Source organism: Dipodomys spectabilis, unplaced genomic scaffold (assembly GCF_019054845.1).
Source record: "Dipodomys spectabilis isolate Male_0828 unplaced genomic scaffold, ASM1905484v1 ptg000599l, whole genome shotgun sequence".
Taxonomy (NCBI): domain Eukaryota; kingdom Metazoa; phylum Chordata; class Mammalia; order Rodentia; family Heteromyidae; genus Dipodomys; species Dipodomys spectabilis.
Window position 1 is genome coordinate 1,308,852 of NW_024871276.1, and position 12,518 is coordinate 1,321,369.

The 12,518-nt window shown below is 39.1% G+C and overlaps 1 protein-coding gene across 1 annotated transcript in view; it reads right to left on the bottom strand.

Moving 5' to 3' along the window:
- Positions 1-12,518, bottom strand: part of Hsd17b12 (hydroxysteroid 17-beta dehydrogenase 12) — a 122,569-nt gene that overhangs the window by 102,076 nt on the left and 7,975 nt on the right. The gene's annotated exons all lie outside the window — the stretch shown is intronic.

Here is a 12,518-nt window from a genome sequence, read left to right on the forward strand (position 1 = left end):
AGCAGCAGAAGAGAAAGAAGGCAAGAGCCCAACTGTGAGAGCCAGCAATCTCAGAAAACAATACATTAGAGAGCAACCCTGTAGGAGCAGACCTGGGACAATTTTGAAATCCACTGGGCACACATCAAGAGTTCTCTTACTCCATTTATCCAAGCTTTTATAGACCAACAATGACTTGTATCCATCCCATTACTTTTGTTTTTGACTGTATGGCATCAGTTTGTCTGGTCCTTGTCTCACCACTGTACACTGGATAGGGTAGAGGAATAAGCAACTTGTCCTTAGTTCCCAACTTTCTAGATCCTAAGAAACTATGTCATGTAGCTATGTCTGAGAAATTTCGTGTGCATCTGGACTTCAGTTAGGTGATAAGATACTGGACTCAGAAGCAGATGCCTATAGGATTAGACATCTAGGAGAGCCATAAATGTGTTTTGCATGTGGAAGAGATGTGAATTGCCATGCTCAGAGGGCAGCCCAGAGGAGATCATCTCCAAAGATGGCTAAGATAATATCCCTTGTCTTCTTGCCACTTTGCTAGAATTTCCCATCTCCCATGAAAAAAGATGGAATCTTTTCCCTTCCACTTCAATCTGAACTGATTATATAACTTATTCTGAACCAGAAATGTGGTAGAGCTGACAGTGTGTAACTTCTGGTATCAAAGCCTTAAGACATTTTACAACTCTGTTTTCAACTTCAAGAAACAATCTCAGCCTGGTCTAGTGAAGGTGGAGAAATCGCATGGAGAGGCTACCTGGTGAATAGAAATTTCTCAGCTAACAGTTATTATCCAGGGTCAGTGAATCTATCTTGGATCCGCTAGAGGGCTGTGGAACAGAGAGAAAAGCTGTCTTTAATGAGTCCTGCCCAAATTCACAATCTGCAAAATCCTGAGCAAGGATGGTTGCTTATATGATGGTTGGTTTTTGTTACTTTCTCAACTAACCACTACACTGTAGGATCATTTATCATGCCGCAACAGGTGACTAAGACTCTGGAAAAAAGGCTAACCTGAATAATGGAAATGTCTGAGTTATTGAATTTTGAAGAAATACTTTTAAGATTGTTAAATTTTATTGTAAAGGTGATATCAGGTAATGAGTACATTTCCTTTTGAATTGACACCCCCTCTCTCATTCTCTCCCAGTTTTTCCCCTCCTGGCTTCCCTCCCTGCCACGTTGTACAGTTCATTTCCAACATACTGTCTAGTTGGTTTCACTCTTAGTCCCACCGTTTCTGTGATTCCCCTGTCCCTCCCCAAATCAGATAAACTTATATACAAAATCAAAAACAGAGACAGAAGGGAATAAACCAAAGAAAAAAAGGAAGGAGAAAAAAGAAAAAAAATGCAAACAATACAATAAAAAACACCTTTCCATTTCTTGGAGTTCATTTCAATAAACATCATTTTATATGATCACATGCACATTGCTATTGAGCTCTTGTGATCCTCTCCTAAGAATATCCTCCTTAGATTGCTGTTTAATTAATCATGTTCAGGTATAATTTGTCTTTTACTGTCCTTTAGGTTTACTTTTAGATTTATAGGCACATTCTAATTATTACAAATGAGGGAAACCATGTGTCTTTGGGTCTGGCTTACTTCACTTAGAATAATTTTTTCCAAGTCTTTACATTTCCTAATGAATGTGGCAATGTCATTGTTTCTGGTGGAAACATAGAATTCCATTGTGTATATATACCACATTTTCTTGACCCATTTGTCCACTGACGGACATCTGGGTTGAATCAATATTTTGGCTATGGTAAATACAGAAAGCACACAGAATGGGAGAAGATTTTTACTAGCTATGCAACAGACAAGGGCCTCATTTCAAAAATACACTTGGAGCTCAAAAAACTAAACTTCAAAAAAATCCTCAAAGAAACAACAATCCAATTAATAAATGGGCTAAAGACTGAAAGAGAGAGTTCTCTGTGGGGCTGGGAAGGTAGCTCAGTGGTAGGGTGCTTGCCTTGCATGCATGAGGCCCTGGGTTCGATTCCTCAGCACCACATAAGCAGAAAAAGCTGGAAGTGGGGCTGAGGATTAAGTGGTAGAGCGCTAGTCTACAGCTGAAGAGTTGAGGGATAGCACCCAGGCCGAGTTCAGGCCCCACGACTGACAAAAAAAATAAAAAAAGAAAGAAAAAGAAAAAGAAAGAGAGAGTTCTCTGTAGAAGAAAATAAGAATGACCTATAGACAGCACATGAAGAAAAGTTTGACATCTCTGGCCATAAAAGAAATGCAAATCAAAACAACATTGAGATTGTACCTCACCTCAGTTAGAATGGCCATTAACAAAAACACCAACTATAACAGATGCTGGTGAAGATGTGGCCAAAAGGGAACACTTCTACACTGTTGGTGGGAATGTAAACTTGTTCAACCACTCTGGAAAGCAGTATAGAGGTTCCTCAAAAGACTAAACATGGAGTTTCCCTGGGACCCAGTAATCCTACTCCTGGGCATCTAACCAAATGACCACAAACAAGACTACACAAAAGCCACCAGCAGGACCATGTTCAAGAAATACTTTAAAAAAATATACACTTAACCCTCCCTAACAACTTTTAGGAAAACAATTCCCTTCATTCACCAAATATTTGCTGAGCTACAAATGCAGCCTAGGTGCTGCTCAAGGTTCAGAGAAAATGGTAGTGAATCACAAGTGTTTGTAGTTTGTATTTTCATTAGGTGAACAAGAATTCCTTCTAATTAGTACACTTAAGTTAGTGTTTGCCAAACAACTACACCTATTCTAACTTTCTCCTTGAAATTGTCACTGTGCTAGGAGCTATTTTTAGCTCAGTCTTTCTTCAGACTGAGGAAGAAGAAAAAACAAAGTCAAAATGATAGAAGACCACTAGTAAATTTGGTGCACTTGAATTTTTGGTTATCTTCTATGCATTAATTCTATTCTGACTTAGAACATTAGCACTTTGATATCTGTTCCTGCTGTCTCCTCTTCTGGGTGCCACTCTCTGCCTTCTAACCCTGGACTCCCTTGCGTCTTATTACCGTATCAGTTACCTGTCCTTGCTCTCCCACAGCATCTTACACATACATGCAGTACACAGCACACTTCTGGATATGACATGGTCTAATTTCTTTTTTGGGGGGGAGGGGATGTCCGGTCGTGGGGCCTGAACTCTGGGCCTGGGCACTGTCCCTCAGCTCTTCAGCTCAAGGCTAGCGCTCTACCACTTGAGCCACAGCGCCACTTCCAGCTTTTTGCTTATGTGGTGCTGAGGAATCGAACCCAGGGTCTCATGCATGCAAGGCAAGCGCTCTACCACTGAGCCACCTTCCCAGCCCGACATGGTCTAATTTCTTGTTTCACTATTTTGTGTCCAAAAGATTATCATGTCAAAGAGAAGAACTGTTCTTCCATTCATAACCTAGAAATCTAGGTAATGTAACCTAAGTAATTTTAAGCGGCCAACTAATGTTCACTGCATAAAAGATTAAATCATAAAAGCTTGATTAAATCGTAATTCCTTCATCCATAAAATGGGGCTGGCAATTCCAGGAGAAAATGAAATTGCAACTACTCTGGGTAAACATAAAGCATTATTCAAATATTTTATCATTCATTATTTTCCAGCAATGAACATAAATCACCTTCTTTCAGTAGTCAAGTATACTTTCCACGTATGAAGTATACTCTCCACTTGCTGCATTTAAGGACATCTGGAATAATATATAAACTTTAAATAGAACTCCCATGTAGGTACATGTAAGTTCTGGTTTGCTGTTGCTTTTGTTTTAATTGGTCACTTTGTTTTACAGTCACCTGTTTGTCACAGGCTGTATTTTAACTCAAAAGCACAAAAGAAAAGCTTCAGGGTTTGGTGACATGTCCAAGGGGCAGATAAAATTTCATTAAGTGTTTTATTTTTTTTTTTAAGTCCCAAGATTCTAGACCTAAACAGACTAATCAACTTAGTTTCCAGAATACAATTCCTGCTTTCTACTTGCATGTTAATAGTGTCATAAGTAAGGTTATAAACATGCAGACTGAAGAAACATGAATTGATACTATCAGAGTTATATTTCAATCCCTGACATATGTACTACCTAGCAGATTTTAAACCTACACATGGTCTAACATAGTAGCCACTAGACACAAATGGCTACAGATTTAAATCAAATTAAAACTTCAGCTCCTCAGTCATACTACCATATTTCAAATGCTCAGTAACTGATGACTACCAAACTGTACAGCACAAATGTAGAATATTTTCATCATCACAAAAAGTTCTATTGGGGCTCCGAATATGGCTTAGTGTTTGAGTGCTTGCTTAGCATGCATGAAGCCCTAGGTGCAATTCCTCAGTACCATATAAATAGAAAAAGACAGAGCTGGCACTGTGGCTCAAGTGGTAGAGTGCTAGCCTTGAGCAAAAGAAGGGATAGTGCCCTGGCCCTGAGTTTAAGCCCCAGGACTGGCAAAAAAAAAAAAAAAAGTTCTACTGGACAGTAGTGCCTTAAGGGAAACTGTTTTCTTATTAAATTACTGCAAGAATTCTAAAATCTAAAATGGCTCTCTGCTTGTAGTGATGAAGACTGTATTATATTTCAAAAGAAATATTCAAAGCTAGTATCTGGAAACTCATCATTTGTTCACAGGTTGGCAGAATGCAAAAGTTTACATTAAAATTTATTCTCTGAAAAGACTATCTTAATTAAGGGCAATTCATTGTGTTTGGCCAATTTTTTCACCCTTTCTTCCTGTGGTGTTCAGATGAGAATTGAGCTTGGGTTCTGATGCTAGGGTAACACTGGCTACCACTGAGCAGTGGTCCTTACGGATCTTTTCTTTCATGTGTTTTCAACATTGCTTCCCTTTGAGGTTTGAGTTAAAGGAACAATTTTCTGAAAGCCCTCCTATTTTAGAAAATCTGTATATTTTCTTCAAATCAATATATCACTAGTTTTAAAGTGCTCTACTTGCTAAAATAGATGAAGCCTATCACTTGGGCTTCTAAATATTAATTCTATAAAAATACAATGCAAATCAAATTTCCTTTTGAGTGAGTGTGTTTATTCTGGGGTTTGAACTCGGGGCATCATACCTTGGACCAGCTTTCCACAACTGGGGCTATTCCAGTTGAGCTATACCTCTAATTCTGGCTTTTGGCTAGATAACAAGAAGAAGAGTCTAGTGGCTTGTTGGTCCAGATTGGCTTCAAACTGTGATTCTCAAATCTCAGCCAACTGAGTGTCCAGTCAAACTCTTCCTTCCTTCCTTCCTTCTTACCTTCCTTCTCTCTCCTTCCTTCTCCCTCCCTCCCTTCTTTTCTTTTCCTTCCTTCCTTTCTTTCCTCCTTCCCCCTTCCTTCCTTCCTTCCCCTCCCCCCTCTCTTTCTTCCTTCCTTCCTTCCTTTCTTCCTTTCTTTCATGTCCTGGTACTGCAGCTTGAACTTAGGATCTTGAACTCTTCCTTAGTCTTTTCATTCAAGGTAGGTGCCCTACACCTGAGTCACAGCTCTATTTCTGGCTGGATAATTGAAATGATAAGTCTTTTGGGTTTGTCTGCCTGAACTGAATTTGAATCTTGATCCTCAGATCTCAGCCACCTCAGTAGCTAGGATTACAGGCATGAGTCACTAGTGCCCAGCAGCCAAACTTTCTTAGTAGTTTCTTTCTAAAAATAAAATAAACAGTTCTGCAGACTTAACTAATTTAAATATTGCTAAATTCATTTAGAACTAAGATTTGCATTTTATATTCATTACTGTTCTTCTCTTTTGAAATATTAATTTTTCCAAAAGCAGATTCAAAAGTTGACTTACAGAAATTCCATGTATCTGGTGACATTTTCAAAGAACTTAAATTACAGTAGTAAGTTACTCACCCCACCTGAAAACAAAGCTAAGCATTTTGCTCTTGAAGCCTATTGGAAAAGCAAAATAGGAGCTATTTCCAAATATGGAATAAAATCCCAAGTAAACATCATTTGAATAAAAAATCATATTAAATATATTTTTAAAGAAAGTCTTTGGTGCTCATTAGCACCCTCTAGGGTCAATTATTATAGTTCAGAACAAACCAGATCATCAATTAAAATAAAGACACAAGTGAACAATGTTTATGTAATTGAAATAACAGCAATACAACTATCAAGTCTCTCTTAACATTTCAGCCTCCACTGAGTGAGCCACATTTCCATGCCCAGAAGGGCAGTTACAGGGGTGGGGCCTGTAGACACAATGTGTTTCTCATTGCAAAATCCCATCCCCTAGTCCTGTCTGGCTCCATTCCCAACCTAGAGCTGGCACATGCATGACACGTCCTTTGTCAGAGTTCCATCACCCACAGTCACCATTCACATGGACAGAGCCCCAATGTCCACAAGAGACCGCTCCAGGCTATGTCACAGAACATGACAGCAGCCCTTTCTATTCAAACAGGAGGAAGAGGGGAACAGAAAATAATCTCAATAATCTGCTCTCGCTGTATTTGATGTTGGTATAATTTGTGGAGGGAAAGGGCAAAAACAAATCGTTTAAATAGGGATACAGGTGGACCCACTGCAACAATGAGATGTACAAGTCCTTATGTCAAAAAACGAACTTTAAAACTTTGGTGGGGGCAGGGGAAGGATGAAATGGGAAGGGATGGGAAGGGGAAACAAAGGAGGAGGAAACAATGCTTGATAAGAAATGTACTCATTATCTTGCCCATGTAATTGTAACCCCTCTGTATGGTATTTTCACAATAAAAAAAGAAAAGAAAAGATAATCTGACTGGTTTAAATATACATAAAAGTTCTGGCAAAATGTTTCTTATTTATATCTACTTGCTGTGGGATTTTCTTCCAGTCTCTTCAAAACTTTAAAATATTCTAAAGTTACCAATTGATTGCCTATCATTAGTGTTGGTTTTGTAAATAAATAAGTAAAGTTATTATTCGAGTTCACTGTAGGGGCAAAAAATCCCCTTTTTCTCCACCCCGAACTCCTCTTAGATTTGATTACTGTTTCATAAATGGACTACAGAATAATGGAGGAGACAAAGGCTACAAGGCACTGTGTAAAAACATTAAGCCAAAGGAAAAGACCCCTCCTTGGATCCTCACAAACTCACAAAGGAAGATATTTGCACAATATTTTTTAATATGAGGGGTTAAAAACTATTAGGCAACTTGGATCTCACTAAAAAGTCTTACATCCTTTCTGTTATTTATTACCTGAGCTGTTTCACTGCTCTGTATTTTCTCCACTGGAGGGCACAGTGAGCTTAAAATAAAATTTGGTAAAAATCTAATTGTTCTGTACTATCATTCCAGAAAAAGCATAGGCAAAAAAATTTATAAAAAAAAAAAGAGGTTAAAGCTGCTATAGGGGAAAATACCTCAATAATATTGAAGAATTACATGTATCTGTTCTTGAACAAATCATGAAAGGTGATCATGAAAGCTAATTGTGCTCTAAACACCACTCCCCATAAAGTATAGATAAAAGATGACATAAACAGCAAAGAAAAAAATTACAAAGGTAAAAATAACGCATGCCAGGCACAGAGTGAACTAAGACAGTCCCTGCAAACAGAAAATCTTTTCAATCTGGGGACATGGCTTAAGTGGCAGAGTACACACCTACCAAGCCAGCCGGTAAGTTCAAACCTCAGCCTAGAGCCCCCCAACCAAGAAACAAATTCTTTCTAACAACCGTGCACTTGGCTACCTGTCTCAGAAAGTATCTCTAAGAGAATGTAAGAATGTGGTGTTGAACTGCTCACTCTTTTACAATGACCTATGTAATTCCAATGTTTTTTTTTTTTTACATAATCATTTTAGAATTGTGCCAATAGAAGATTCTAATCACTAACTCATTCAGACTTGCTTAATTTTTCCTTTTAGTACATGTCATCAGATATACCAAATATGTACTTATGTACAAATATATAACCTTCCTGAGGTAATCATAGTATTGATGATAATAACCATGATGATGTATGTATGTATGTGTGTGACACACACTCTAGTACTTTAAAAGAGGCTAGAAATAGTGATATTAAATGTAACAAAACATAAAGAGGAAAAAGAGGCATGCAAACTTTAAAATTAAAACTGGTAATTATAGCTTTCTTATTCTTCTCATTCTTGCCTTTGACCCATTAACATAGAATCAGATTCTTCTTTTAGTCTGCAAGACTTGTTATATATTTTTTTGTAGTGCCAGAGACTGAACCAGGATCTGACACATGCTAGGCAAGTACTCTACCACTGAGCTACATCTTCAGTCCAGTGTTTTGTACTTTATTATAGGAATAGTCATCTTTCTAAAACTATAGTGTTTAATCTACAAAACCAATACACATGAATCTGCAGCTTCACTCATGGGCTAAAATGTGTCTAAAACTGAATCTTACCAGAATGAAAGCAAGCTCACACTGTCAGAAGTTCAGTTTCTCTAAACCCCAGCAATAGAGTTGACCCATCTCAGATAGAGAACTCTTAGTTTACCCTATGTCTAATGTGGGTGATTTCCACCTATGTGTTTTATCTTTCTTTGTATAGCCCTATAATATTTTTCTATTTAGGCTTAAAATGACTGCCATTCAATATAAACTGTATCTTCATTTTAAAGCAGTATGAGTGCACATATATCAGGCTCTTCTAGCTCTTGAAACAGCATCAGTAAGGTAATTTCCCTGGCAAAATTCAGTCCCCAAGTGTCCTTGCTCCAGGCTTTCAGCAACTCAGCAAATTTCCTCACCATTCAACTTTTAATTTATTTTATTTTTGCTTTTATTTTTCAGTAGTGTGGATTGAACTCGGGGCTTACGTTTGCTAGGCAAGGAAGAAAGAAACCAGTTGAGTCATACTCAGTTCTTTCTATTTTAGGGTTTTTCTTTTATTTTGGAGGAAGAAAGTATTGTGGGGTTTGAACTGAGAATCTGTGCTTGCTAAATAAATGCTCTGCTACCAAACCACACCTCTGTTTTTCGCTGGTTATTTCTGAGACAGGGTCTTGCTTCCTGCACTGCTGTGTGTGTGTGTGTGCGCGCGCACCTAGACCATAAGAGATGGCAATTTTAGGCTTTCCATCATTGCAGAGATGATATGCCCATGCCACTGTGTCCAGCTTCCAGCCATGGAAACAGTCTTACAGACTTCTCTGCCCAGGCTAGCTTGGAACCCTGAACTTCCAATCTTGCTCTCCCAGGTAGCCTAAGAAAATTTCCCTTCTTTTCTGTTGAATCTGCAGCTTAAGATGCTAGAAATTGTTTTAAGAAAAACATCATTGGTTATCTCAAAGTGAGCAGCAGTGTAAGATCCCCTCAGCAGGTAAACTGGGCAGGTCAGTGACAGCATCACCGGCACAGGTACTTTCCTTTCCATGCCTCAGCTCAGCAACTGCAGTGTGTACAGTACTTCTTTCCCCAGCAGGTGCCCTCATCCCAAGGATGTCTGCTGGCAGCACATGATCAGGTAATACCATTCCTTCTGTGTCTATTTTAAGCTAAGGAAAACCTCTCAACAACCCTCCTCAAGGTCGCTTCTCACATCTCCCTCATCAGAACCATGACTAAACCAAACATCCCTAAATCAAACAAAAGCAAAGGGAAAGCAATCACCAAGTAAGTTCAAACTGAGCCAAGACCTGGTCCTTGGGGCTAGGAAGGAGTCAGCCTCCCCACTAAAGGATATGGTTTTCTGGCACCTATACAAATTTGAAATTTTGTCAACAAGCAACTAACTCTGTCTGCCGCCACTTTCAGTAAGAGTTGTAGTTACTGAATTGACCAAGTAGAAATCATCTTTCATTCAACAGATCAGATTTCAGTTATGAAGAGGAAGAGATTGATTCATACTTACATAAACCTATAAGTCCTTTCATTTAGTTAGTGCTCATCTGTACTTACAGAAAATGTCAAAATACTTAAAGCTGGCCTATCCACTAATCATCCTAAGGTAGCAAAAACCTCCACCCCAAAAATGACTGGAACATACATTATCAACTAATGCCTCAATCCTAACTGTATTTCATTATCTCCAAGAAGTATCTCTTCCACCCTTTCCTCTGGCCTACTTCATTGTTTATTTAAAGGAAATGAAACCAAATGCACAAGCTAAGTTGGTGTCCTGCCCATATCACAGCTGAGTACATTCCATAGCATCTCTTTACACAGGGACTGAAGGCAATAATACCCACAGTCACAGCAGGCCAAAGCACTAATGAATTATAGTCTCCTACCCACTACCTGTCCTCAATGGCTTCTTGTGTATAATGGCAGAGCTTCCTAGCCCCTTAGGTGAGATATCTTTGAAACTATCTCCAGAGTTCTGCAACAAATGAGATTAAGCTCCAACTGTCCACAGTGTCTAATAATACTCAGGCACTGGCCAAATTCCTCACTGCTGAAATCACAGGATCATTTCCCAAATCAACCAGTTGCCTCAAGAACTTCTTCTGGTAACACACACACACACACACACACACACACACACACACACAAAGATAGGATCACCAAAATATTCATGGGAATATTAACAAATGATGGTTTTCTAAAAGAAATATATATTCACAGTCTCCAAAGAATATATTTTAAATATCTTAGAGATCTGGATGTTTACATATTGTCCTAATCTTTGCTACACTGAAAAAAATCAGATAGAGTATTTCCTTACTTCAAAGTTGTTCATATTACTATAAATATCTAAAATGTACTACATGCCATCAATTTTATACTATGTAAGAGTAAGTTTAAAGAACAGTGTATTTATGAAGAAAAGAAGGAAGGAAGGAAGGAAGGAAAGAAGGGAGGGAGGGAGGAAGGGAAGAAGAGAGGGAGGGAGGAAGGGAAGAAGAGAGGGAGGGAGGGAGGGAAGGAGGGAGGGAAGGATAGGGGAAGAGAGAGGGGAGAGAGAGGGAGGGGTTGGTTAAGCCAGACACTGGTGACTTACACTTGAAATCCTAGCAACTCAGGAGGCTGAGATCTGAGGACAGTGGTATAAAATCAGCCTGGGTAGGAAAGTCTGTGAGACTCTTGTCTTCAATTAACCACCAAAAAGCTGGAAGTGGAACTGCAGCTCAAGTGGTAGAGTGCTAGCCTTGAGCAAAAAAGCTCAGGGACAGAACCCAGACCCTGAGCTCAAGACCCAGGACCGGTTCTCTTTTAGCCTTAGATAGGAATAGAGGTCTGTACTGAGTGAGGAATGACAGGAACTTATAATCACCTCTTATGATAATGCTTAGAAAATGATTTTGGAGGGGCTGGGAAGGTGGCTCAGTGGTAGAGCGCTTGCCTTGCATACATGATTCCTCAGCACCACATAAGCAAAAAAAGAAAAAAGCCAGAAGTGGCGCTGTGGCTCAAGTGGTAGAGCATTAGCCTTAAGCTGAAGAGCTGTGGGACAGCGCCCAGGCCCAGAGTTCAGGCCCCACGACTGGACCAAAAAAAAAAAAAGAAAGAAAATGATTTTGGAACTCCTCCAACTATACCAAAGGTGAAGTGACATTAAACTAGCAACAATTTAGCCATATTTCTTAATCCATTACATACCTTCCATTAGTATTAAAATAAAGTTGAAGCTCAAGGTATTTTTTTAACACAATAGTTTGAATCAGTTTTGCTTTTAATTCAGAAAAGTAGTTTACATGGGTGCTGATAGCTCGTGCCATAATCCTAGCTACTGAGATTTGAGAATCCTTGCTAGTCTGGGCAGCGAAGTCTGTAAGATTCTATTTCCATGGCCAGAAGCTGGGAATAGTGGGGTCTCAGCAATGATGGAAAGCCTAGAATAAGCATCCCTCACAGTACAGTACAGATGTTTATCTCCAATCAACCAGCAAAAACTGAAATTGGAGGTATGGCTCAAATGGTAGAGTACCGGCCTTTAGTAAAAAAGCTAAACAAGAATGAGTTCAAGCCCTAGTAACAGAAAAGGAAGGAAGGAAGGAAGGGAGGGAGGGAGGAAGGAAGGAAGGAAGGAAGGAAGGAAAGGAAGGAAGGAAAATAAAGGGAGGGATGGAGGAAGGAAGGGAAGGAGGGAAGAAGTGAGGAAGAGAAGAAGGGCGGAAGGGAAGAAAGGAGGGAGGAAGAGATAGAGGAAGGGAGGGAGAGAGGAAAGAGGAGAGAGGGAAGAAAGAGGATAGGGAAAGAGGGAGAAAAGGAAGATAAGGAGAGGATGAGAGGAGAAAATGAGGGAGAGGAAAGGGAGGGAGAGAGGGAGAGAAAGAAAGGAAAGCTTTTTTGAGGAAAGTCTGTTTTAGTCATATTCTAAAATTGACATATATTATATAATCACATCAAAAAGGAGAATCAGGTGTTGATCATGACAAAGTTGCAATATATCCCTAAATAAATTGGGAAGCAATCTGAATCTCACACAATTTGAACCTAATCATGGGGCAATTCTATTTCTAGGTTTTTAACTTAAAACAGAAACGTAAGAGTATAATGATTTCTACTTTCTATAATGCTTCCAAAGATGCTTAACATCTTTAGCAAAGACAGACAGGGATAGACTTTTACACAAATCTATTTTTTTTAAAAGGC